This window comes from Python bivittatus, unplaced genomic scaffold (genome assembly GCF_059951505.1).
Source record: "Python bivittatus isolate LINGU-HERP-01145 unplaced genomic scaffold, Pbiv_v1 ctg000220_np1212, whole genome shotgun sequence".
Taxonomy (NCBI): Eukaryota; Metazoa; Chordata; class Lepidosauria; order Squamata; family Pythonidae; genus Python; species Python bivittatus.
The window spans coordinates 6,235,562-6,261,498 of NW_028277048.1; the positions used below are offsets into that span (position 1 = coordinate 6,235,562).

Consider the following 25,937-nt stretch of genomic DNA (forward strand, 5'->3'; position numbering starts at 1 on the left):
AAATTTATACTTCCTGTCTCCCTCTCCAGCCAGCATCATCATGTAGTGGAATCAATGAGATACATTTATTTGTAAACTCTTGTCTCTTTGCAAGTCACTGGCTTTAAACATCTAATGAAGAGGAACCAGTCAATGCAGGCATACACACCATTGTTGGTAGTCTTTCTTTTACATATGATTTTGACATTCTGCACAATTTTGCTACAACCTTAGAGGAAAATAAAATGTTCAAAATGTCAAAGCAGAGAAAGGTTGGAGAAATATCAGGAGGCTACTGACTGCACTAGTTTGGGCAAGGAAAAAAGTACTATAGAAACGGGAATTCAGTGGGACAAAATACACTATAGGCAAGTGAAAAGAGGGAACCACTTCCTTCGCTGATACCATTCACTCTTTCTCCATCTTCTGGACCTCCAATACCCTGGACCCACCCAAGGATTCAAGAGCCATCCAATTCCCATTTAGTTTTTGATTTCCAAAGAATGTGAGAGCCAACAGAAGTGAGGAGAGCCAGAAGTCATCAAAGAGAACCATTTAATTGTTATTGACTTTATTGTTTAGTTCAGAGAAGACAGACTCCTTTCAATTATTGACTGAAATTGTTTGATACACAAGAGCATTTGTTATAAAGACGTTTATTTCTTATTTACACAGATGGTTCAGAGGGGGCTGGGGGGACATGGAGCAATGGGCTTCCTGAAGCAGCACGCATTGATATGGCACAGCCCATATTTGGCAGGACACTGGAGTAGCTGAGCAAAGAAGGAACCAGGGAATGGCCCCCAAGGATGGATCCAAGTCATGCATTCCTAACAAACTCCACAATGAAAGGAAAGGGCTTCTCTCTCCAGCCTCTCTCCCTGCAGCATTGATCTGTACCACCATGTCTGCACACACATATGCGCATTTTGGTGACTGGCTATTTAGTGAGTAAGACAGGGCTGGCCAAGACCAGCTGGCGACTTGACATTTAATCTTTATGTCTGCTTCTTATGATACAGCCCTTTCTTGGTGTGCATTGCATCCTGGGGCAATGCAAAGTCTCATACGACACACTCAAGGTCCAATAGGGAGTGGAAACTTACTCATTTTGCATACCTGCCTAGATGAGGGACAGTGGACAAGGAGAGGCAGGTTAATACAAAGAACAATAAAGTAATACACACCCTTTTTTCATACCTATAAGCTAGCGTAGAACTCATTTTGCACACTCAGAATGTATGTGATCAAACAAATCTTTTTTTTTTTTTTTTTGCATACCTGAATGGGCAGTTCATTTATTTTGCACAGCTGCTATATGGAAAGCCGTGCTTTCAATTGCACAAAAGTGAGAGGAGATTGATACAGTTTGCACAACTTGCAGAAACATACAGTACCATCTTTTTGAGGCAGGGGAAAGACGGGGGGAAAGTGGTTCTAGAAATCTGCCAGACCCAGAGTTGGACAACAGTGTGTGTGCTGTATGGCTTACTAGAATCCAGTATTTGTGGAATCCTGAGAATCTGAGCTTTCTTGGAAAAAACAAACAAGCAAGCAAGCAAGCAAGCACCTAGCCCTCATGGTTACGGGGAAGAGATCTGAAAACTTTCTAACCAAACATGTAGCAGAGTCAGAATGGAATCTGATAGCAGAAAAGTTCAAATTCCAGCCTGCCCTCTTCTACAAATACATTGTTTCTTTATTAGCTGCTAAATCTTCTTCCTCAGGCCTGAATTTTTCCAGAAAAAAAATGCATAGCAGCTGCTAATGTTCATTACTTTCTCACCAACCCCGGTTACAGTTTTTTACCATGACAAGAGATGGCATCAGTTCAAACAGACATTCCCCACCCTTGATCAATTCACTGGTGTTGCTTAAAGGGAGGAGATGGGGAAACTGAAAGTGATGTTGATAATTCATGGGTCTTCTTTAATAAAATATTACTGGGCATAAACAGGTTGGTCACAGTCACCTAATCCTAATAATACATCGTTTGGGACTCAGTCTATGACAGAAGGCTGGTGCAGGAGTAAGGCTCCTGATATGTCAACTAGGACTGGGAGATTAAGATTGGGTCACCAGATTGCATCTTTACCACAACCATTTTAACCCTTGCTAAGGGGATTTTCTCCACCAACTTTATTAATGCATAATGCTAGAGTCCCCACCTTAATCAGGCTATGAAACAAGCTTACATTCTTTGTAAGGGTCATTTTTAAGGTCAATGCAGTCATAATATTTAGCCATGGCTAAGATCCCCAGAGAAAGAAAAGGGCAAGTAGTGATTTCTTAGCCTACTCTTGATTATTAAATGACAGCTAATATATCAGGATGTTAGGATTACACTAGCAGAGAGAAAATGTAACACATTTTCCAGAATGCGTTTGGGAAAAGGCACGGACATTATACAGCCAGAAAGCAGTAAAACAGGCCAATAGGCTTCCAATCTGTAAATTTTAAGTTGGGGATGTTCCAAACACAACAGATTCCAAACCAGAAACTAAGTCAGTGAGGGAAATAGCATGTAAACCATGTATCCACAGTATCACATGTAATTATAACAGACTTCTATATTTCACTGTAAAACCAAGCAAAACATCATTTCCTACATAGAAATGTTTTCCATATGGAAGATGTTGTTTCTAGCAGATTTCTGATCCCTTGATACCCGTGTTATCCAAAACATCTTTCCTTTTGGTTGGACTCTGCCCAGAAGTGCTGAGATGGAAATGCAATGCTGGCAAGGGATTCACCATGATCTCCCTTCCTGCAGGTGCTATGGCTGCAACCTGCAGTCCCAACCACCCAGGTATCTTTGGGAAGGATGTTGCCATGATGATATAACACTCAGCACCTACCTGTTCAAATAGCAGTTGCTTACTCCCATCTTAACTCCAGTAGTAAGTTATTTCACTTTCAGCTTAGTTCAGACACTGCCATTCCAATGAGGGTTAAACTTTCACTTGCTTTGCATGATTTATCCCAGTAGCATCCGGATGAAAAATGTCAGTCCCCTGCCTAGCTTTTCCCCACTTGGTTGTCTCCAGATGATTTGGACTACAATTCTCATTATCCCCAAATAGCATGCAGAGGCTAGGTGTAGGCCAACTCATCTGGAGGGCCCCAAGTAGAAAGGAAAGGCATAGCTAACTGCTACCTTTGAAGAGGTCATTTTGCTCAACTATTTATGTCCAGGGATACGTCCATATATATCAGTCTGGTTTATATGAAGCTAATTTATGCCCACTGCACTTAGTGTTTTCTACTTCAGCCTTCCCAACCTGGGGCCCTTCCAGAATTCTCATGCTGTGTGGAAGTTCTAGGAGCTGAAGCCCCAGGCAGCTAGAGAACACTACTTTGAAGTAGAAAAACTCAGGGCCAAAGCACTTTCCATCCCTGATACCCCAGATCTTCTTAACTGAAGGTAGATATGGAACCTTCTGCAAGAAAGCATGTGATTTACCACAGATTTATGGCCATATCCCAAATTTTTGCTTTACATCTCTTTAACATTATTTCCCAAGGAGAATACATGGAAATTTGTTTTGTACAGAATTCCAAATACTTCAACCCCTCACCAATCAGGTTTGTCTAATCCACTCAACTGGAACACAGCTTTCCTGTGGCCTCAGCACATATAATCTTGCTTAGCCAATTCTACATCACAGAGTTTTCACTTTTGTGTGTTTACAACTTGAGGAGGAAGTAGGCATTTTCATCATGCTGGATTGCATATCAAAATACACGTCCAACAATATCTCCATGTTGATATCATCCCACATGCTTTCCTCCTCCCTCCACTTAGCCACTCTCTCTTCCAGTGAATCCACAGGCTGCCTGGATGAGAATGCAGCATCCTATGTGTAATGCCAATGCAGGTGACTGTACAGATACAACAGTGGTGATGCACAATCCATGGTATAAGAGCATACAGTCTCCATATTGCCCGGCCTGCAAAATCCTCCGAAGGATCTGGGATGCAGGATTCCTAGCCCACACCCAGTCTGCGATGCTGGAGCAGACTGCTTGATTAAACAGAGAACTGTTGCCTCCAGGTGCTTCCTGGGGAGATGGAGAATAGGTCCTAGAGCCCCAAGGGAGGGAGGGAGGAAGGAAGGAAGAAAGGAAGCTGAAAGGTTATAGTCCTGCAGGCTAGAGGCTGGTGCACTGCTTGGGCAGAGTCCCATAGGGAACAAGCAATTGAAGCTGCTTCCAGAGAGTTCCTTTTTGGTTGACTTCAATGTTCTTTTGGGCAGCATCCTGAAAGCAAGGAAGGCTGACGACAGAGCAGCAAAAGGCAGGAAAAGTGCATGTAAGAGCACCCCTAAGGGTCAGTGCAAGATCTGCAGACAGGTGGGAAGGGAAAAGGTTGTTGTTTGGAGACACACTTATCCTCCCATCCTCAATGGGGTGGGGATGGCAATAAAGCAGGAATGGAAGGGGTAAGATTTAAGGCTTATGCGTCTGCATAGAAAAATATGTAAACTGATTAGAGCAAGAGACTAAAGGATATTAGGCAGAGTCTGTTCCAAAGACAAGACCAAGGCCATTTCATACATTATGTGCCAGTAAAAACAGGTCTGCTACCCTGTGTAAACTCAGCACAGAGCTGCAGCCCTTCCCAGATCTCTGATGTGTGTGCCTGTCCAATGCATGTAGCCATCACACCATTTGCTCTTTGCAATTTTAGATGCACACCGGAGAAACATAATGAGTGAAGGGTCCTTGGAAAGACTGACGAAGCATACAAGCAATGAAAACAGACATACTCTAAAGGATGCAGTGGTGAGTGAAGACTTGACCTGTTTCACAAGTAAATCAGGAAGCACTTCCTTGAGTATATACATGGTCAGGATTGGGGCTTGAATTTGTTCTCTTTGTGAACAGGAAAGTTCCAGCAATAGATGAAACAGAAAATATTATACATAAGGAAACTGGTCAGCTTTTATACACGTCTTCAAAACCGAAAAGAAGTGAAGTCCGTTCAAGATACAGTTCCAGACTGAAATGTCTCATGAAATTCTAACCAGGCTTGGCTTGAATTTGGCCTTGCTACTATCTAGTTGTTTCCAAAACCAGCCATAGTCCCTCAGGTTAGGGGGTGTGGCTATGGTTTATTATCCCATGAACCTATGGATTGGCTTGGAAACACAATTCCTGAGAATGTGCAGAGCACCCTTTCCTGCTATTGAGTCAACAAGGCCTCCCTTCTGAAGTCTGGATAGGTTAGACAGCTTTTTATCACTCCATTGCCTTTAAAAACAGCATTTTCTCCCATAAAGACTAAAGCTCCACTAGCTTGATTTTTTTTTTTCTCCCACTAGGCTGCCATTAGTGGCAGCCTAACATTTTTGGATTTAGGAAGTATGACTTACAGGAAGGGTTAAGCCCAAGCATCTCTTTCTTTTCAAGCACATCAAAAACAACTCAAGAGAAACTGCAGAAGCAAGCCTGGGTTAGAAAAAGAAATGAAAAGTCAAAGGCTAAAGGTGAAGAGGGAAGGGAGATAAGCATGAGGAGCAGGGTTCTGCCCAACGTAGGGCTACCGCATCTGGGCTACAAAACCAGGATGACCACCAGACGGACGGAAAGACATACAGGAAATTCTCTCTCTGCTGCTATCTCACGGAGGTCTGGACTTTTGCAATCCAGATACTGTAGCCTTAGTTTAAACTCAACATCACCAGCTAAGCAGGCTTGTTGCCCCATTTATATTAGCAAGGTTCCTGTGCCTTTAACAAGCAGCCTGATATAAAAACTGGATTCACATACTGCACTAAGTCATGGCTTTTTAAGCCATGGTCTACTGCTTAAGCAACCATTATTTTTAAAAAATACAATTTCATCCTACCTTTTCATTCCTAAAATAAATTCCACAGCAGGCAACTGGCTGTGTCAGCACAACTTGCTATGCAATAAAATGTGTTTTTTCCACCAGAGTGTTTTTCTTCGCCCAACATGATCAGCCAAATCCAAACAAATCACTTTCTGTCTTAGTGCAGTGTATGAAACCTTACTTCAGAAGCTTTTTTCATGACATGAAAACAAAGCGATAGGAAAAGCAAAACATCACCTGATTCAATTGTGTATCTGGGTATCAGGCAGCTATGAAGGAAAGAGTTGGGCCAGTGGGCAGGCAGCAAATTTAAGAATAAAAACAAACAAACTGTAAAATGCACAGCCCAAAGGAGTACGGAAGATTGTGTCTAAGTGGCACAAAATTAAACATTAAAGCAAAAATGGGGCAGGAAGTACGTGAAGACTGCCTTCAAATAAAGAATCTTTGTTGCTTCTGTTTATTGGCCTTCCTCTGGTTATCAAGGAAAGAAACCACTGACATTTCCACCATCATTTCATACCTATCTGAGAAGGTATTTTTAAAAAGCTTCCTCTTAACTTTCTGCATGTCTGGTTTAACAGTAAAGACACAGGAGTGGGGCTAATAAAAAAGCTGGGATCCCAACAGCCAAGACTGCGGAGCGAGGCAAGAGGGCAGGAGCCGCCTAAGGCACGAGATGAGACAAATGCATAGGGGCTTGCAGGTTCAAAAGCTGAATGAAGACAACAACTGACTGATGTTCACTCTTGCTCGATCTGTGCAGGAGGAGGCAAGGGGTGTCTCTGGAACGGTCTCTGAGCCCATTCCCAGGGAGCCATGGGGGTGAAGCTGGTGTGGTGAAGTTTCAGGGCCCAAGTTAGAAGTGCAAGGCATGGAAGGGGATGGCTGTGCCCCCTCCAGGTTACCTAGAGGAGGGGCTGCTGCATTCAGAGGCAGGGCAACAAAACTGGTGGACGTCCTCAGCCTCGTCATCATCCCTAGAAAGTGGGGAAGGGACAGACAAACAGACAGAGATGGATTATCATCCCGAGGACACACCCACCATGATTAGGGGCAGGGGCAGTGGAGTGATGGTTGAAATGGAGATGGAGATGTAATGAAGCTGCAAGGTGGAACGGGGGGATGGTGCAAGGGGACTTAACATTTGGCTTTTCAATGTCTTCTATACACACACACTTTTTGGGTTGCCAAACCATAATCCACAGAACCTCCTACTTCTTCAGCTCTTCAGTTTAGCAAACCTCTCAAGCTACAGAAGCAGACAGAATTACAACATTTATGCTCTACTACTTATTCCTAGCTTCATCATCACTTTTTCTCACTGTTTTGCTTGACTACAATCCAGCTATTCAGACGAGAGTAGGAGAATCCATAAAGATCTAACAGTGGAAGAAATTGGAATAGTCCTCTAGGGTCAAATCAAGGGTTACGAGGTAAGATGTGAAGGAAAAATGGACTTGCCCTGGTTCTGTTCCTCCAGTAGCAGCTCAGCCCTGCTATTAAAGAGGTCAACAGAAGAAGCTTTCCAAGCACAGAAATAAGCTTTTTTTTTTTTAAAGCTGGTAATGTCTGATTATATGCAGCTGTTACAAAGGCATAGCAGCAGGCAATCCTAAAATATGTGGCAATTTTAAACTAGCTAGGTGTTAAACTGCCAAGGCATTGCCTAGAAATCCACACTGTCCCTTGTATGAAAGGTATATACAGTTCCTCCCTCTTTATCTTCTTCTTGCAAAAATGAGCAGGACTCCAAAACACAGCTGCTAGTGAAGCAACAAGGAACACAGGATTGGTGGAGAAACCCATTTCACTGTTTAGCAGTACAATGCCAACTTACCCTTTGGGAATTTTATTCTACAGTATAACCCACTGCTACTTTGCCCAATGCATCTCAGTTTGCTTTTTTTTTTTGCATTCATCTTTTAACTACTAACACACATGGAACATAACACCTTATTTATGTGCCAAATCATTATTTCAGTTAACACTGAGGTCTCCCATCCACCTTCTGTTCACAAGAGCAAAGACAGTAAAACACTCAGTAGGACTATTTCTGAATGTCTGTGAACAAAACCTTTTTTTCTGCCTGAATAACAAAACAGCAACTTTGCTATAGTTCTTGTAGCCTGTGTATGAATCCACTTTTATTGAAGTTATTGCACTCTTAGATAAAAGTCCTTAGGATCTTTAAACTTGCCTTCAATTATCTATATTGTCTGGGTTTTATCACCTTTATATTAGTTTTACTGTTGCTTTGTATGCGATCCTGACTGCCTCTATTGTACAAAAGAAACTTTAAAAAACTCTGTCATTATTCACTTTTTTGGATGTAAAGGAACATTCCACTCAGTGAGTGGAAGGATCAAGTTCAACACCTGTTACGTAGCATTGTCCAGTCAATTCCAAGAACATCCCAGAATCTCCTGGCCCTCAATTCTGTCATAACATAATGGCCACTTCTACTTCTCTTCTACTAGGTTTGGCCAAAACGATACAAATGTTTGCATATGCCAACAGATTTTGCTTGGTATTTGGATAATTGAATGAATCCAAATGCGGTCCCGTATTTTGACTGTGCTGAACAGATCTGGTTTCAAAAGAAAGAAAACTTGAAATAGTTCGTGGATGGAACGTGGCATGAAATGTAAGACTTAGCTACATCACTGTGTACAGCCAATCACTCAGGGGCATTGCACAGTTGCCTTGCCCTGCCCCTTTACTGTAACTCTTTGAGAGTTGTCAATGCCTACATGGACACAGAATGCACACTGGAATTGTCCTCTAGGGAGTGGATATCCTCTTTAGGAATAAGTATAAAAGGATAGAGATTTCTTTTCTTGAAGAGGTAATCCTTCAAATAATGCCTCCACTCACTTCAGGAGATCTATCTATCTGTTTATCTCAGACATTACATAGATTCTGTACAGATGTTCAGGATGCTATACACATATTACACAGACATTTCACAGCCTGTATACAGAGATTTGCTCCTCACCATGCTTCAGTTCTTAGGAGGAGAATGCCTGGTTACTAATTGATAAAGGACAGATATACCTTTGTGGTTTTAGAGATAAAAGTGTTAAACATTTCTCCAACTTAAGGTGGAAAAGGAATAAAAAACATTAAGGATGCTTCACAGAAATACTTCTTCATAAGAACAAGGGTCTTCAAACCCTTGTTTAATTAGGATTAAAGAGCCATTTGGGTTGTCTTATTGACACATGACACCACTGTCATCATCATTTATCATCTTCAGAAGCCCAAAACAATGATCCTGATAGCTTCCTTGCAGATGCCCAATAATTTGTCTGTCTCCTTTCTGCTGCCCCTAATGGCCTCCCTATAAACATCATCTCCTGTGATTTTCAGTGACTCTCTTCCAGAGCGTCAGGAAAAAAGGGGGCCTTTTCACCACTGCTCTCTCTTAACCAGAATCTTTAGGAACTCAGCTTGCTAATTTCTTCAAAACAGGTAAAATACCCATTGCACTTTTTGTCTTGGTAGGCCTTTCCTAAGTTGGCAAAATCCAATAGCCACTAAACGACCGCAAAAAGGTGGATGTTTCTGTGTCTCTTTATGCAGCCTGGATCAGCTAGCCCTGGCTGCTCGCTCCCCTCTGGGAAACTTTGCGCTTGTGAAAGGACGATCCACTCCTCTCTAGCAAGTGGAAAAATCTCACATAACCATCTCATGACAGAAAAGAAAGGAAGGAATGTGCTCCTATGTAGACAATAAGGGCTCTACATTTGAAAGTGCAGCTAAGTCACGTGCTTTTTAAAATGGTAAAGCATTGTTCGTAGAAGCAGCAAGAACAGTACAATTGTTTTTGCTCAAAGAAATTCCAGTATCTCTCTCTTTCTCACATAAGTGCACATACACACACATACAAATGGGCTTTTTTGGAGGAGCGGAAGTAGCAAAAGGGCTGACTTTTCCAAGCCACGTTCTCTCTGGCAAGACTGAATGGCTTTGGGTCCTGCTGGTTCTGGGACTGTACCATCTTTGGTGCTGGATGGGGTGGCACTGCCCCAGACATACCCAGTGTGCAATCTGGGGGTCCTCCTAGACTTGCGACTCCTGCTCAGAGAGCATGCGGCAGCCATGGCTAGGAAGGCCTTTGCACAGCTTCATGTTGTGTGCCAATTGCGGCCCTTCCAGGATCAGGAGGTTCTGCTCACAGTCACTCATGTCCTAGTCACCTCCAGATTGGACTACTGTAATGCCCTCTACATGGGGCTGCCCTTGAAGAGTATCTGGAAGCTTCAGCTGGTGCAGAATGCTCAGCGCAGGCAGTTATGAGTGCTCCTAGAAGAGCATACGTTACACCTCTGGTCTGCGAGTTGCACTGGCTGCCAGTCTGCTTCCGGGCCCAATTCAAGGTGCTGTTTTTGACCTTTAAAGCCCTTCATGGCATGGGGCTGGGTTATCCGAGGGACCGCCTCTCCCCAATTACATCAGCCCATCCCATTAGATCTGGCAGGGAAGGTATGCTACATGTTCCAATGGCCAGGGACTTGCATTCGGTGGGTCCCAGGAGGTAGACTTTCTCTGCCGTGGCTCCCTCCTTGTGGAACATTCTCCCCCTGAAGTGAGGTTCGCCCCTTCCCTGCTGTTGTTTAGGAAGTCCCTCAAGACCTGTGGGTCTTTGGGAACCAGAGACATTTTTAGACGGCTCCACTGTAACTGATATTCTGCTCTCTCTATGGGGTTTGTATATTTTAAAATTTAAATTTTATTAAATTTTTGATGTTTTCATTTTAATAATCACTTTTTATCTTTTAATGATTGTTTTTATCCATTTGTTATTTTATTTAATTGTTGTACGCTGCCCAGAGTCACTTTGTGTGAGATGGGCAGCTATATAAATGTGACATATAAACAAACAAACAAACAAATAAATGATCTATGAGCCAGGCATTTACAGATAAAATGGCAATTCTGTCCACTGTAAGAGTAGCTAGAAAAGGTTCAACTGAAATTATGCAACCTGTTGCTCAGGTCCTCTGTGCCATGTGCTATTTCTTCAGTGGTTATGTTTTGCCATAGGGTAACATTGCTCACAATGGCTAAACTATATGAATATATTTCAACCTAGGTTTTCATGAGCCTATGGAACTGAGCAGTACAAGTAGTCCTCGTTTAGCAACCATTTGCAGTTACAACAGTGATGAAAAAGTAACTTGGCAACCAATCCTTGCATTTACATTCTTCGCAGGTCTGTAAAGCAAAGGAAAGCTGAAGTAAGTTCATAAGGACAGTCACGGTTTCAGTTAGAGACTGCTTTGCTTAACAGCTGAATTGCCAGTCCCAGTTGGGGTTGCAAAATGAGGACTATGTGTATAGAAGCCTCCACCCACCCATCCATCTATAGAAGCCTCAATCAATCAATCCATGCACCAGTCAATAGGACGGTCGGCAGAATCAATACTGGTGCATAAGACAAGGCCTACTAACCTAAACACAGCCTACCAGCAATCTGTCCTGCAATCTGCCATATGCTGAGCAACCTCATTTTTGCCTCTCAGACAGCTAAAAGGATTCTCTTTCATGCCTCTGGTGGGTTCTTCTACATGGCTGAAAAGCTGCATCAACTCTGATGGGCCACAGACCATAGGAATGCATCAACAAGCCTTCTATCACAATCATTCATGCATGCTACAATCCTGGGCCACTTGGTATACTCATTTTCTAGTACATGTGTTATTTCTGGTTAGGCTCCTTATCTTTAATAGCCTTTTAATTAACAGAAAACTTGCTAGAAATAAAAAATATCAGCAATCAGGCAAACTGAAAATAATATAAAGAGCTATCACCATGAAGGTGTGCTGCAGCGAAACCAAAATCTTATGGCCCCTGAAAGACTTACATATTTATTATGGCATGAGCCTTTGCAAATTGGGATCCAGTTCATCCAACACAATTACTAAATTAGAATAATATCCCAAGAATTTGATGAAATGGGCTCTGATCCAAAGCTTGTGTCATGTAAGTACACTAGGCGCCACAAGAAAAGCTATGCTAGTTGCACAAACAAACTTAACGTGTAATGGTCAGTTCCCCTAAAGACTATTACTGCATAGAAAAGTAGGAAGCAGGTTTTAAATATACACATAAATGCACACATACAAGCACACATGCGTGCCAAGAAAAAAGAAAAATAATAGAAAAATAATCACAATTAGCAACTCCTTCATGCTGAAATTCAATGTCAAGATCCACTTACTGACACACAGATATTCTTGTCTTTTAATGGTCCCTTACCCATGCTCCCACAGTTCCTATCTGAGACATTTGATGTATATTCTTACAAGCCTCTCAACCCTCCTGCATACATATCCAGAGTTTCTGCCTGAACCGGATCCACCTGAACAGAACAATCCCAGACTCTCAGAAGCCTAAACTGAGATGATCTTTCTTGCCTAATCTAGGCAGAAGACAGGAGAGGGGGGAAAAGGAGGTAGCTGTTGATGAAATGTAATTGAAATCAACACAGTTCAGAGGGGCGGCAGGAACTGAGGCACAGTGAGCTGTGACAGAGGTTACAGTGTAAAAATGTTGTGATCATGGAGAAAATTAAATCCAGAATTCCCTTATGCTGGCAAAAAAGTCTTCCCTGTTCATCAAGCTGGCATCAGGAGTTGACATATGCCAAGGGAAGGCCCATAGCAGAGTTCTGCCTCTATGGCTCCAACTACTGTTATTGCCTGCCCTGAAAGAAGCAGTAGCAACTTCTCCTTGCTTTGTCCTTTCCCTCTGAAGGGTATGTGGATTGGGCCAAGGGGACAGGGGCAAGAAAATAGGCAGCGGCAGTGAGAAAGTGAGAAAGAAGGTGACTTCCTGAAAAAAATCCCATCCAGGGCCCACCTAAACGTGACTGGCTGTGGTCCCTACCCAAAACTGTCATGGAACTCCAGAATCTTGGCTGTCGTGGAATTCTGGAATCCTGACCTGAGGATCAGAATTGCTTGCCAGTGATGAGGAAGAACCCAGAAAGCCCGGGCTTCTCAGTGCTCTAAGTCTCCTTCCCACCTTGGGGAGCTGGTTGGGAATGATGGAAATGGTAGATCAACACATCTCCTCTACAGGAAGGCACTCCCCAGCTCCACCCCAGCACTGCCTCAAAACTTCCTAAGGGATGCTGGATTTGTGGATCAGGTGGCATGTCAAGATATGGCCATGGCTTTGAGTGAGGATGTGGGTGGGTGGGGATTCTGAGTGGCTTACCTGCAGCCTGTGTGCCTGGCAGGGGAAGCTAGTTGCGAGTGGAGAAGCGACTGAGCAGAGCAGCAGTACTGGTGCAGAGTGGGACACGTGGACGACCTACAGAAGGCAGCAGAGACGGAGCAACAGAGAGAGACAGGAAAAGAGAGAAAGACAAGAGGGGTGGATGGAAGGAAGGGGAAATAAAGGGAAGAGTGGATATATGTGAAGATAGATGAAAGGTGCGTGCCGAAATGGAGAGGAAGAGAGAGGGGAAGGAAGAGAGAAGAAAAAACACAAAGTCAAGAAAAAGAAGGACAGCACTGAACAAACAGAAAAAAACATAGCAACGCCCCCAGGCCAAACAAAGAGACTCAGCTACACACTGGGCCAGGGAAGAAGGAAGAGAGAAAGAAAGGAAGAGAGAGAGAGAGAGAGAGAGAGAGAGAGAGAGAGAGGGAGAGAACAGACAGCAGCAGTTCCCAGGAACAAGGATGTGAGGCCAAAAAGCCACAGGAGCTGGGAAAAGAAAGGAGGTAGTATGGCAGTCCGGACCAGCACAGAATCACGGGCAGCCTGATCCGAGAGGGCAAGAAAGCATTAGGGGCCAAGGACACAAAGAGGCGGAACAGTGAGCGACTGGCTGAGAGAGAGCCTACAACATGGACCACAAGCAAGAATTGAGCTACTCATTCCATAGGAAGAGTCAAGAGATCAGGTAAGAAGTGCCAGAGGTTGGATGCCCTTTTTAAAAAAGCACCACCAAAAAGGGAAAAAATCTTGGGTGACAAGGTGACCTAGGGATCCTGCAGCAGCCTTTGCTATGCAAATCGACCAAGAAGTTAGAAACATCCAGCATGGTCTGCAACAGAGGGAATCCTCTGGCCCGCCCCTGTGATTCTGCCCTCCCAGCTCAGCCAATGACTACATGACCCATAACACCCTCCCTCCTTCCCAGGAAGGTATGCCTCTTATTTTGAAGGCTCAAGGTGGGAACAAGGACTGGGGCATCTAATGGAAGGGAAAAAAGAAAGCATCTGTGTGTAGCTAAAGACTCAGGGTTCACTATCATGACTGTACAAGGTTAAAAGAAAGGGTTTGCTGAAAAGCTAGACAGGAAAACCAGGGCTCCCAAAGAAAGCCAAAGAGGGAAACCAGCAACTTTCTCACCAATCCCAACCAACACCACACCCCTGCAAATCAAGAGAAATACACTGGAGAGGACTGCGGTCCAGCCCCACCCTCTTTAAAACAGAAGGCCCCAGAAAGAAAGAGACCACACCACAAAAATCCTAGAAGTTTCTCAGCCACGTACTATGAGATAACCAGCATGGGGAAAGGAGAAAACAATGACTTGAGGACCATAAGTTTGCTAACCCCCCTCCCTCCCCCACCCTCAAATAAAGAAGCCAGTTTAGGGGAGGGGGAGTAGAGGTGTAAGAAAGGCAGAGATTAAGGTGAGCCCATCAAAGGCTTTGCATTCCAGCCACCAAAGATACAGAAAGCCTCTTCTGCTGTACTAGCACAGAGACTTTATCAGGGCTTAGGCCCAGAACCTATTTTTAACCATAAAACTTGGCACGGGGGTGTATATCCACCTATTTATTAAAAGCAGGTGCTGGGTTTTCAATCTCACTCCACGGCAGTCCCTGCTGCCAAGTAAACAAGCAAACAAATCAATCTTAAACTGGGTGAGACGGGCCGGGGGGGAAGAGGGGAGGTAAATTCCAGTTGGGAATAGCATTCATTTGCTACGGCTCTCATTCAGTTATGGAATACAGAATGAAAAGATTGCAAATGGCAAAGGCAGTGACGGGAGAGATTCCATGCCCAACACAGCTTTATTTCCTTCCATATAAGGACTGAATTGTATTAATTGCTGTGGGGAAAACTCATTTGGAACACTTAAGGCCTCTCCACCCTCAGCACTGTTGAACATATATGCCTCTGCCTTCCTCTAAAGTACCATGGCCATGTGCAGAATGCCTTTGCTTTAGCACCAAGCAAGCCTCAACCATTCTGTGTACATTCCATAGCAGGAGGCAAAGCTAGTGGGTGGGATGTGCCTCTCTCTCTCTCTCCCCTCCCCCCCTCAATAAATCCCTAGTTCTCATTTCCAAGAGCAGCTGAGAAGATGCTTCTAGTTGAAGCAGGGTGTCCAAAAGATGGATCTTTACATCACAGCCTCCAGCAGGCCTTTGTATGTGGCCAAAATGAAGGAGGACCTTGGATCCCAGCTGCATTCTCTCTTTTGCTATGCTCCATTGTCTACTCAAAATATTCTCAGAAGGTTCACTCCCATTTCTTTTTCCTGCAAATGAGGTTAGCTCAGCAATTCTGTCTTCTCACACCCCTCTTCCTTTCTATCACAGGCTCTGCAGACTACAGGAATGCAAACATGCTCAGCTTCCTTATTACAACAATGTACACACATCACTGAGTTCACTAGGAAAAACAGTTTGCTGATGAAATTCATAAAGTGCAGCATGAGAGGGCTTGGTATGGGGAAATGAATACTGGGGCAGCTCTCTAGGATAACATGGCTCTCAAAGTCGTAAAAAGAAAAAATTCCTGAGTAAGATCAAAATGTATTTCAGTCACACCACTGGAGCTGTAGCATCTCTTTTGAAAGATGTGACTGAAACCTAAGAATATGAGGGTCACTGACTCATCAAAAGGCCCAGTGGGCGAGCTTCATTTCCAATACTTAGGCCTCTTCTCATATTCGGCAGTGTGCCAGTCCTTCCCCCAAATCCACTTGCCATGCTTGGCTCTATCAAGCTTGGGGTATTCAGAAAACCTGACATTTCCTCCAGTCTCACATTCCTGCATCTCCTTCTCTCCCAGCATTTCCCCACAGAGGAAATATTTCTTGCAGGCACATGGAAGGAGAAACTGAATTGGCAGCTTCCGGCAGCAATGCTTCACCTTCCCTCCCACCAAGCCAGCATGACAGCTAACAATTTGCAGCTCTGCCTTTGAATCTCTGTAATTCAATTTAGGCATTCTTCAAAATGCTACAAAACAAGAGAGCAAGTTTCCTACTAGTTCAGCATTAACTCCTCTGTGTTGGCTGAGTACCTCCACTCATTTAAAGGAAAATACGCCTCCCCGGCTCGATCTGACCAAAGTCCCTCTCTGACATCAGACGCGAACTCAGCTGTCAGCAGGCACCAGCAAACACCCACCAGCAACTGGCCACTGGTCTGCCCATGGCTCCTCCCCGCCTCCTCCCTTTCATAATGTCTCTTCCTGATTGGCAACACTGTACCTTGTAATATTGCCTCCCCCCCCCCACAATCGGCAGCTGTCTAAAGTTGCTTGTACCCCACTATGTCCATCCCTGCCAGGAGAAGTAGTAAGGATTCACTCACAGGTCAGACTCCATAACCGTTCCCGTTGTCTCCTTCCTTCCTTCTTTCTACAGTATCTTCTTTCTGCAGACCTCTCCCTTTTCACGTTTGACCCACCTACTTCTTCAAGGCAGGGGGATCCAAGGAACCTCGAAAAGTGGCTCAGATCACCCCTCCTTGAAGGATGCAAGGCGCAGAAACATGCAGGGCGTAACTTTCTCTTCTCTCCTCTTCCATCAGCTGATCACCCTAGACGGAAATCAAGGGCTGGGGCAAAAGGACTAGGCAGGGAGTAAGTCTGAATTAACATGTTAAATGCTGGCTTTTTTATTCCTAAGTGTTTTGAGACAAGCTATGAACCCGATGAGAAAAGGGTTTCTTCCTTGCTTGAGGAGGAAGATTAATGTCTTAATTCTTCTTTGCTTTCCCATTGCCACTTCCCTTTAAACAACTATTTAAAAAAAATACATGATTTGAGAAAGTGTTTTTTTCAATATACATCACATATGCACAGCAATGTGAACAGGAGGCACAGCAAAATTCATAAAATGCAAAAAGCATGTTTGCCCAGCAGAAAATAATAAAAAGGAGGAAAAGAAAGAAAAAATAGAGAAAGAAAGAGAAACGTGGGCACTGAAACTACTCCCATCATTCTCCACCCAAATTAGACTGAAGCTTAATTAAATATAATGCATCCTTCATAAATCTAATAGTCCAAAATCTCTGTACTTTCCCCAGCCTGTAGCTAGTCTTCTTACAGATATTTAGCATATGAAAAGAAAGGCACTTAAATGACCATGTGTATATGTATAATTTTACCATTACCATTTCTACTTCCACAATAAATTTATCCCCAGATGAAAAATTCTGCCATTTCTGAGACAGTATAAGATCTACAAAAGCAACTGAATCTAGACATTTCCCCCTCCTAAACTTAGTATCATCAATTGATTTTTAAGAAAGTGACCCGTAGAAATTAGCAGGTGCTTTTTTTTTTTTTTTTAATGGCACTGAATGAAATGACTGCCAAACTTAGCAGCTCTTAAAAGTACAAGATCCAAGACAGGTTGAAAAGTTGGTAATCCTTCTCCCTCTCCTTAAGGAGACTCACAACAGTCCAAGAATTTCTAAAAGTTCTCAGGTTTTCTGGCTCACTGCTTTTGAATCTGTAATTTAATGGGCCTTTACATTAAAAAAACAGACTACCGCTCAACATAGCAAATACAGAAATCTCTAACTCTCTGCTGCCACCTATTGCTTGTCCACATTTTTGCAGCCCAGATATAGCAATTGTAGGACAGACTGCCTGCCAGTCAATGCAGCACAGCCTTCCTCAATCCAGTGCCATCTGTGAAGGCCCACAGATAACAAGATTGTCATTCATCACAACTCAAGATCACCAGGTTGGGAAAGGCTGGTGCAGTTGCTACTGAGCTACACAGAAAGCAGGCTGGCTATAAGGTAGTTTCCAGTTGCAAGGTCAAAATTTAGTTCAATGCTCAATTCACTAACAGGAGTTAGCAGAGAAGCAACTCTTAATTTTCACTATCATTGGCCAAATGGAGATAATAAAACTATCTTATAAAGCTAGACTATTGGAAAGGTTGCTTTTAATATGTGTATGGGTGAAGTGCTTTGAACCCTTGAAATAAACTAAGTAAAAGTTGACTTCTGGAAAAGCCAAGTATGTCATCAACATTGTTGGCATGTACCAATTTTAGCTGAATGGATAATGATACATATTTGCAAATACTGCATTTTTTCCATGTTAACTTGCATAGGTGCTTTTTTTGCTTGCAAGAAAAAGGAAATGCTTTGAGAACCATTTTTCAAATTCCTTTGACAGGGTGTAACAGATCATACACCATGAACCCAAATATGGAGCATAAAGTAAACACACTGAGAGTTTTTCTTCACTGGAGGCTATTTGAGGACAGAGTGAAAAGGGAAATAAAGATGTTTTTGGAATTGCATCTTTGCGAATTCTAATATGAACTAATCAACTATCATAGATCAGAATCTAGTTATTACTGCTGTTTGCATGTCCTGGAGATTACAGCACTGCTCACAGAATGTTCCCTCAGGAACAGGCCACAATCCACAAGCACTTCCATATTTGTGAAATAAAGGAAAGAGTGGTCTCTCCCAATCTGATGCCCTCTGAATTGGTTGAACATTGATTTTTATCATTCAATCCAGCTTGCCCAGTAGGATCTGGATGGATGGATGCCTTTAATCTCTAGCCTTTCCCAGTCTGGAGTCCTGTGAATGAAACGGGACTGCAATTTCTACCATCTCTCAGCACATCTGAAATGTGCTAGACTGGGGGTACTTGTAGTAGTCCAACACACATCTGGAAAACATCAGAGGGGAAAGCTATTGTAAATCTAGCCCAAACAACAGATAAAACAAGAGCATGATGCTAGAATTTTGAGACGGCAGTGACATCAAGCTCTTTTATAGCACAGGCTTCATGAAACGAAACAGCAAGTGTATTCCAGAGGGTAGCTTTCATTGTACAGAATACCCCAACCATGAAACATTTCCCACCCTCATTTTCCTGAATTTCTTTTCTATGCTTAATGTAAACAATGAGAATTAGCAACCAAATTTTCAGGGCAACCTTGAACAGCATGTTCCTGCTTTTGAACCCAAGATATTTGGGGCTAGGTTCTATGTAGGAACAGTGACCTTACTCCCAATTGAAGGTACTCATTTCCATTGCTGTCCATGGCACCGAAGAAATCTCTCAGGAGGAAGCCTTCAGACAAAGTAAAGCTGAAGCTGTGACTGTTCTCCCCACAAAGTCTTCCTTCCTTTATACTATTCTGCTGTCTCAGGTGATAACCAAATAAGGACTAAGCTAACCTCCCTTTATTATAGCTGATAACCATGGTTTCCTTGTTACAATACAAGAGAAAGCTTTTTCCCCAAAGGAAGCCAAAGACAAATGTAACGGATAACCTCCTTGCTACAAGACAGCCACAAAAGCTGTTCACATGATCTACCAAGACCAGCTTGGCACCAGATATTCCAATAAACTGAGGCCAGGCCTGGTTTGCTTGGGAGCAGCCATCTTGGTCAGTATTGGAGCCTGCTGTGCACAGGCTGATCAGCTGACACTCCTTGGTTTATCAAAGTTGTAAATAATTCTTTAAAATCCGTGGTGGCTAAATTGAGGTCAGAGTCACTCTGGACAGGATGAGGGAGACCCGTGAGTTACAGCAGTCCCACTCTGCAGCTGTTCCAGCATCGTGTCTTGTTGTCTACATGATAAGGGTTGACTGATCTCACATTAACCCTCTCCTTGTCCTCATATTTGGATGACATCGGAAATCAAGGTTAAGGTCAAGAACTCTACAACAAAACTTGGTAATAACTGTAGTTAAGACATTCCACCTTAATCATAGTGTAAACACAGCCAACAAGAAACACTCAGTTACCGCTCCGCGCTGTATAATTCTGCCAGTCCATCCTTCCCACTTGTGACCAATGAAGAGTCACAAGTTAGCATTTCTAGCAATTTGCTTTTCACATTTCCCAGGTACTGCTGCCCTCTGGTGGCAGAGCAACATCACTGCCTAGAAAAAAGCATGAGAAAGAAAGCTTATCTTGTAAAATTACTGGGAGGGAATAAAACAAAAGCCAGATCTAACATTCAGGCAGAAAGTACAAGTGTAGTTTTATAGGAACGTAATTAGCTGCCCAACATCGGCTGGAGTTGGGCAGCATCCAAACTGAAAAGTAATAATAAATAATAAATTAATAATAAATTACCTCAGGAGCTTTTGGTAGAGTTGTATAGAGGAACCATTGAGTCTGTTATCTGTTCCTCTATAACTGTTTGGTTTGACTCCGTAACCAAACAGGACAGATACAGACTCCAACGGATAGTTAAGTCTGCAGAAAGAATAATTGCAACCCGCCTGCCTTCTATAGAAGAACTGTATACTGTGAGGGCTAAAAGGAGGGCGGAGAAGATATCTGCAGATCCCTCTCATCCTAGACATAAATTGTTTCAACTTCTTCCCTCAGGATGGCGCTACAGAGCACCGTACATTAAAACATCTAGGCACCGGAACAGTTTTTTTCCCTCGTGCCATTGCTCTGTTGAACACCTAATGAATGCAGCATGATATACTGATTGATATTGCATGATAAGATATGACTGTTAAGACGTGACTGATAATGCTCTGTTAAATGTGAATATATGTTGGATAATAGCTTCTCCTTTTGAAAATGAATATATGTTAGTCAATAGCCACGGTATTATTCTTCCTCCAATTCTCCTCTTCTGACTGCATAGTTTTAGTATATGTTTTATTTTTATTATTATTTCCTGATGCTATGCACATACACTGAGAGCTCTTTGCACTGAAGTCAAATTCCTTGTACGTCTAATCATACTTGGCCAATAAAGTATTCTATTCTGCTAATGGGTGAATTCGTTTTCCTTCCTCTCCACATGTAAGATTGACTATCTTCAAAGTAACTGCAATAAATGTGCACCTAAAACCAGTTCACATTTGTGTGAAGTTATGCTACCTGTATAATATAGCTGTTAGCTTTAAAGTGTTTTGATACAACCAAATGGCTGCAGCCAACTAATATGGCTCTCCTTCTGGAAACTTCTTCAAAATGCACTTCCTATGATTCATCGTAGTTACAATTATAAGATAGCAGACAATATTTGTTAAATAGCTGCAGTAGGAAGAGTATATACAAAGTTAAAAAATCAGGAAGTTACCTAATTAATGTTGCTTGATAAATTAATTGCCAAGATGAAAATTAAACTGAGGACAATGTTGGCTTACAGTACCATATATTGTGCATACAATAGAACATATTTGCCTCCTAAAGTGTTTCTATCCTCCAACTCATCCTTTCCCCTACCTAGAGGGATTGAATCACACTTCTCTGTTGTTCAGCATGCATCTTGGCACATTACAGCAAGTATCCGTGATAGGAAGAAATGATTAAGTTTCCCTGCTGGTCATTTATTTGTGAGCACAGGCAGAATTCAGCGGAGATATATAGATATTGCATTAAATCAAAGTTAACTTAATGGTTTATTGAATAAGTTACAATGGCTGAATTCACACATAATGCTAAGCCACAGATACAGTAGTGTCTTAATGTCATCTCATCCCAACCCATCTCACAGGGTTGTTGTTGCAGGGAACATAGGAGGCAAGAGTATTAGCTATGTTCGCTGCCTTGAGTTACATATAAAGGGTGGGATAAAAATCTAATAACATGAAAACTAATCTTACACTTTCCGCAGAATCATAGGCATCTCTACTCAGAAATAAGCCTTCTCATGTCCAGCAAAACTTGAACAAGTTCATTTAAAGTAATACATTTCACTTGCCTGATTCTGATTTTACATTTGCACTACAGGCCTGACCATGGTTTTTGAAGAAACTACAACTGACAAGATTTGTACAATATTCTAAGCCAAAACCATGGTTCAAAAAGCACAACTGGTTTGATGGAATATACTAAGCCAGAATCACCTTGGGGCTTAATATATGTACACACTGTGGTCCCTGGTTTCTGGCTTGGAGCATGGTATTCATCTGGGTTTACGAGAACCCATATTCCTTCACTTCCACTATCATTTCTCCTTCCTTCTCTCTTACACATACACAATAACACCGCAGAGCAGGACATGACACCCCAGGATTACTCTATTGCATTTTCCAGGTCTACTGCATTTTTATTTGCTCATGCAAATCTTTCAGGGATGCATTATTAACATAAGAATGTTAACACAGATTTGCTATAATTACTATGAGACTCACTATAATTACACTTGTCTCTTCCCTTCCTAATTTTAGCCTCACAACAATCCTTTGAAGTAGGCTAAATTGAGAAGCCTTGTGTTTAATGGTACTCCAAAAACAGGAAAGAAGAAAGTCGCTTTGCTCCAAAGAAATAGACATGCTACCTTACACTTGCACCTCAAGATATGGTGGTGTGGATCTATGTCATTAAAAAAGTGTGAAAAGTTCAGCATTGGATTTAATTTTGTGACATTAGTGTATTTTTTTAAATGAAGCCCTGCCTCAGAGTATATTCAGGGTTACAAGTAGAGCTACTTACATCTGCTCTTGCACGGAGCTCCTTTTAGTAATGGTATTTTAGAGAGCTTCAGTAGTTGATCTCATTTTATTGCAGCATTATGATGACTGAAATAATCTTTTCTCGCAATGCAGCTATTAAAAGCATAGGAGTTTTCTTTGGGATAGCAACCAGCAAGTTTCATGAGAGTCACTGCAAGAGAGAACTAACAGGCACAGCCTCTAGTGAGCTTTTACAACAGAGTTACAGGTTATGATGGGTTAAAGCCAGAAGAGCCATATGGCCAGGCTCACTGAGCACCACTGGCCATTAGAGTTGCCCTCTATTATTTTGGAAATAAGCCTAAACGCTCCTTTTGGCCCTTTTAGAGGACAGAGATGGATGGGCTTAAAAAACAGGAAAGAAAACCAATCTCTATTAAGAATCACTGGAGAATGAGTTGAAGTTCTCATGTGATTTCAAGGTTCTGGGGAGGAAGACCAAATGGAGTCAAAGGAGCAAGATCAAACACTGAACTTCGGGGAGCAGAGCCCAGTAGAAATAGCGCCTCACATATTTGTTCAACCAACCCCATAAAGGTAGCACACCGATGCTCTTGATCTGGCTAAGGGACAAGCAGGTTGCCTGCCTTGGCTCTGAAGCTGAAATGACTACATCTAGGCTGCTCTCACCCAGTAAGCTTAACTCTGTCTTTTCTAGATCCAGCCTGTTTGGCAAACCTAGAAACCAATTAATTCAAGGTCAGGGAAGGAATCATTCTAATTCCAAAGCACCCTGGATTAACCACTCCTCAAAATATCTTGTGATACCCACCAAGCATGTTCAGGCTAGTGCCTGGATCACCGCGCCAAAAAATGAGAAATGAAAAAGTAGGCCTGGTAGATATAAAACATGCCTCTCCAACACTGATTGGGTGCAGCTCCAAAGCAACTCCCACTCAGTTCTGTCTGGCCAATCAGAAAGGGGCTATTAAGCCTCACCAATATTCTTCTGATGCAAGGGTTCATGGGATACTAGTTAGGACAGTGTTTCTCAACCTAAGCAACTTTAAGATATGTGGACTTCAACTCCCAGAATTCCCTAGCCAGCCTCCCAGAATTCTGGGAGTTGAAGTCCACATATCTTAAAGTTGCTTAGGTTGAGAAACACCGAGTTAGGATCTAAGAATATGAGGATGGGCTTTGTATTTGTCAAATGGTGGCTCTTGGCTGCTAGATGCAGTTATGACTGGATAGTGGCTATCTGGCTTAGGTGCATTTTATGAGAGCAGCCTCAGAGAAGAAAATAAGTCAGCTCTTGGAAAAAGAACTTGACATTCCCTATTTACAAAAATTAGCCTAATTTTAAGCAAAAACCTGGGTTGCTTTTTAGAAATGATCAAGGTGGGATTTTGAGATATAATTGTGCTAGATCATGGACTGCTGTAGCCATGGTTTATTGAACATCAGAGGCTGCATTCACTTTAACACACTGAGCCAGCGCTCACTTAACCATGGTGTCCTAAAACACATCAGGCTGAAGTCACACCATACCACAATCAAGTCACATGTTGGATTAGTGCATTGTGTGAACCTGCCACAGTGACCTGATTTATGCATATGCCCACCAAGGTTTTGGATGTTGTCCCCATGGTAGAGGAGGTGGAATGGAGATAGTTATTCAAGATACTCAGCACATGACAGAGGCACTGTTCTGCAGATAACTGTGAGACGCTGTTTGTGAGGTACTGAAACCACAATGTTGCTCCCATTGATGACTTCTGGCAAAATTGGGATGGGAGAGTGCAACTCTCCTGATTCCTTGCTTGCTCTCTCAGCAGCTTTTGATATCACTGTGTCCAGGTGGGGGTATAGGAGGGGAAAGATCAAGCCTTGGGGAGGTTTGTTACAGAGAATGCGGGGCTTGGTCCTCTCTCCCTGCTGTCTAACATCTCCATGAAACCACTAGGAAAAGTCATCCACCGGGGTGCCATCTGTATGCTCATGACAGCCAGTTATATATCTACGCCCTGGACAAGGCAGGAGATGTGGTGGAAGACCCAACCTGAAGCCTAGAGGCTGTTAAGGTCTAGTTGGGGAGATAGGCTTAGGCTGAATCCCAGCAAAATCAAGTGGATGTTGATTTGGAAACCAATAATTTGCAGAGATACTGCATCTTTGCGTTTCAGTGAGGTTATGTTCTCCCAGATGGAGCTGGTTCCAAATCTTGGGATTCTCCTGGACTCACAACTCATGCTTGAACAGTAGGTGGAGCCTGTGGCCAGGAGAGCTTTTGCGCAAGTATATCTTGTGGGCCAATTGTGGCCATTTCTAGATCAGGAAGCACTGCTTTTGGTCACTCAAAACTTTGCCACCCTGTGGCTAGACTACTGCAATTTGCTCTACATGGGGCTGCCCTTGCAGATCATTCAGTATCTTCAGCTGATTTCAATATACAGCAGCCTGAGCAGTTATGGGAATACATAGTACACCTTTTATTACCACTACTACAGGGACTGCATAGGCTGCCAGTTACTTTCTGGATGAGATTCAAGGTCCTAATTATCATCTTTAAAGCCCTACATGGTTTAGGACCAGGGTATCTTCAAGACTGTCTTCTCTAAGTGGAATCTGCCCATCCAGTAAAGTCTAGTAGAAGGAGCTTGATGAGGTTCCCAAATCTGAAAGAATGCCACCTTCAGGGATCTTGTCCTTGAGTATGTGATATCCCCCTCAGTCCCTGGAACAGTCTACCCCCAGATATTTGGACCACTACATCCCAATTATCCTTCTGAAAAGTCATGAAAACATGGCTCTTCTGGAAAACATTTAGGGAAGACTGAAGATTTGGCTGTCCAAATGGTGACACATTGATATTTATGTTACTGATTTTTAATATTTTAATTTTATGTTGTTATTTGTACGCTACTCAGTCTTTCTGGAAACAGCATATAAGCCAAAGTAATGAAAAAATAAATGAATGAATGAATGAATGAATGAATGAATGAATAAACAAGCCATGGTTTACCAACCTCAATAACTGTGGTCATTTTTCATGCTAATCTAAAACTCAATGAAACATATTATAGCTTATGAACTCTGCCTAGGAAGACCCAGAGATCCCAAACTGGGCCACCAGGCATGGGAGCTTCAGTGTCCAAATTCTCCATCTTCAGTCATTGACTATAAGAGTCAAAGGAGCTATCTTCCATCACAATGTGGTGCTTTTAATAGAGGTCTAGAAAATCAGTGAGGAACCCAGCAAAGTAAAACATTCGATAAATGTATGGGGTTGGAGGTAGGAATGGTGTGACTTATCCCAAGTTGCAGGTACTATTCCATGGTTGCCTTTGACTCTTGCCCAACCCTATCCCCCAGAGTAAATCTAATACCAGCAGAAGTGCTCTCTGCAAAAGAAGTGATTACCACATATTTCTGTTTGTGTGCTGGTCAAATGTGATGTCCTTTTACAGTAACACAATTCTGAGGAAGGCTACATCTAAG

At 42.7% G+C, this 25,937-nt stretch overlaps 1 protein-coding gene and 1 long non-coding RNA gene across 2 annotated transcripts in view; both read right to left on the bottom strand.

The window, feature by feature from the left end:
- IQSEC2 (IQ motif and Sec7 domain ArfGEF 2) overlaps positions 1-25,937 on the bottom strand; it is a 151,871-nt gene that overhangs the window by 65,877 nt on the left and 60,057 nt on the right.
- Positions 552-16,414, bottom strand: LOC148216251 (uncharacterized). Its single transcript, XR_015795635.1, has 3 exons — positions 16,393-16,414; positions 13,043-13,138; positions 552-6,795 (listed from the first exon to the last, which is right to left on the bottom strand). It is a non-coding gene; the product is annotated as an uncharacterized LOC148216251 (long non-coding RNA).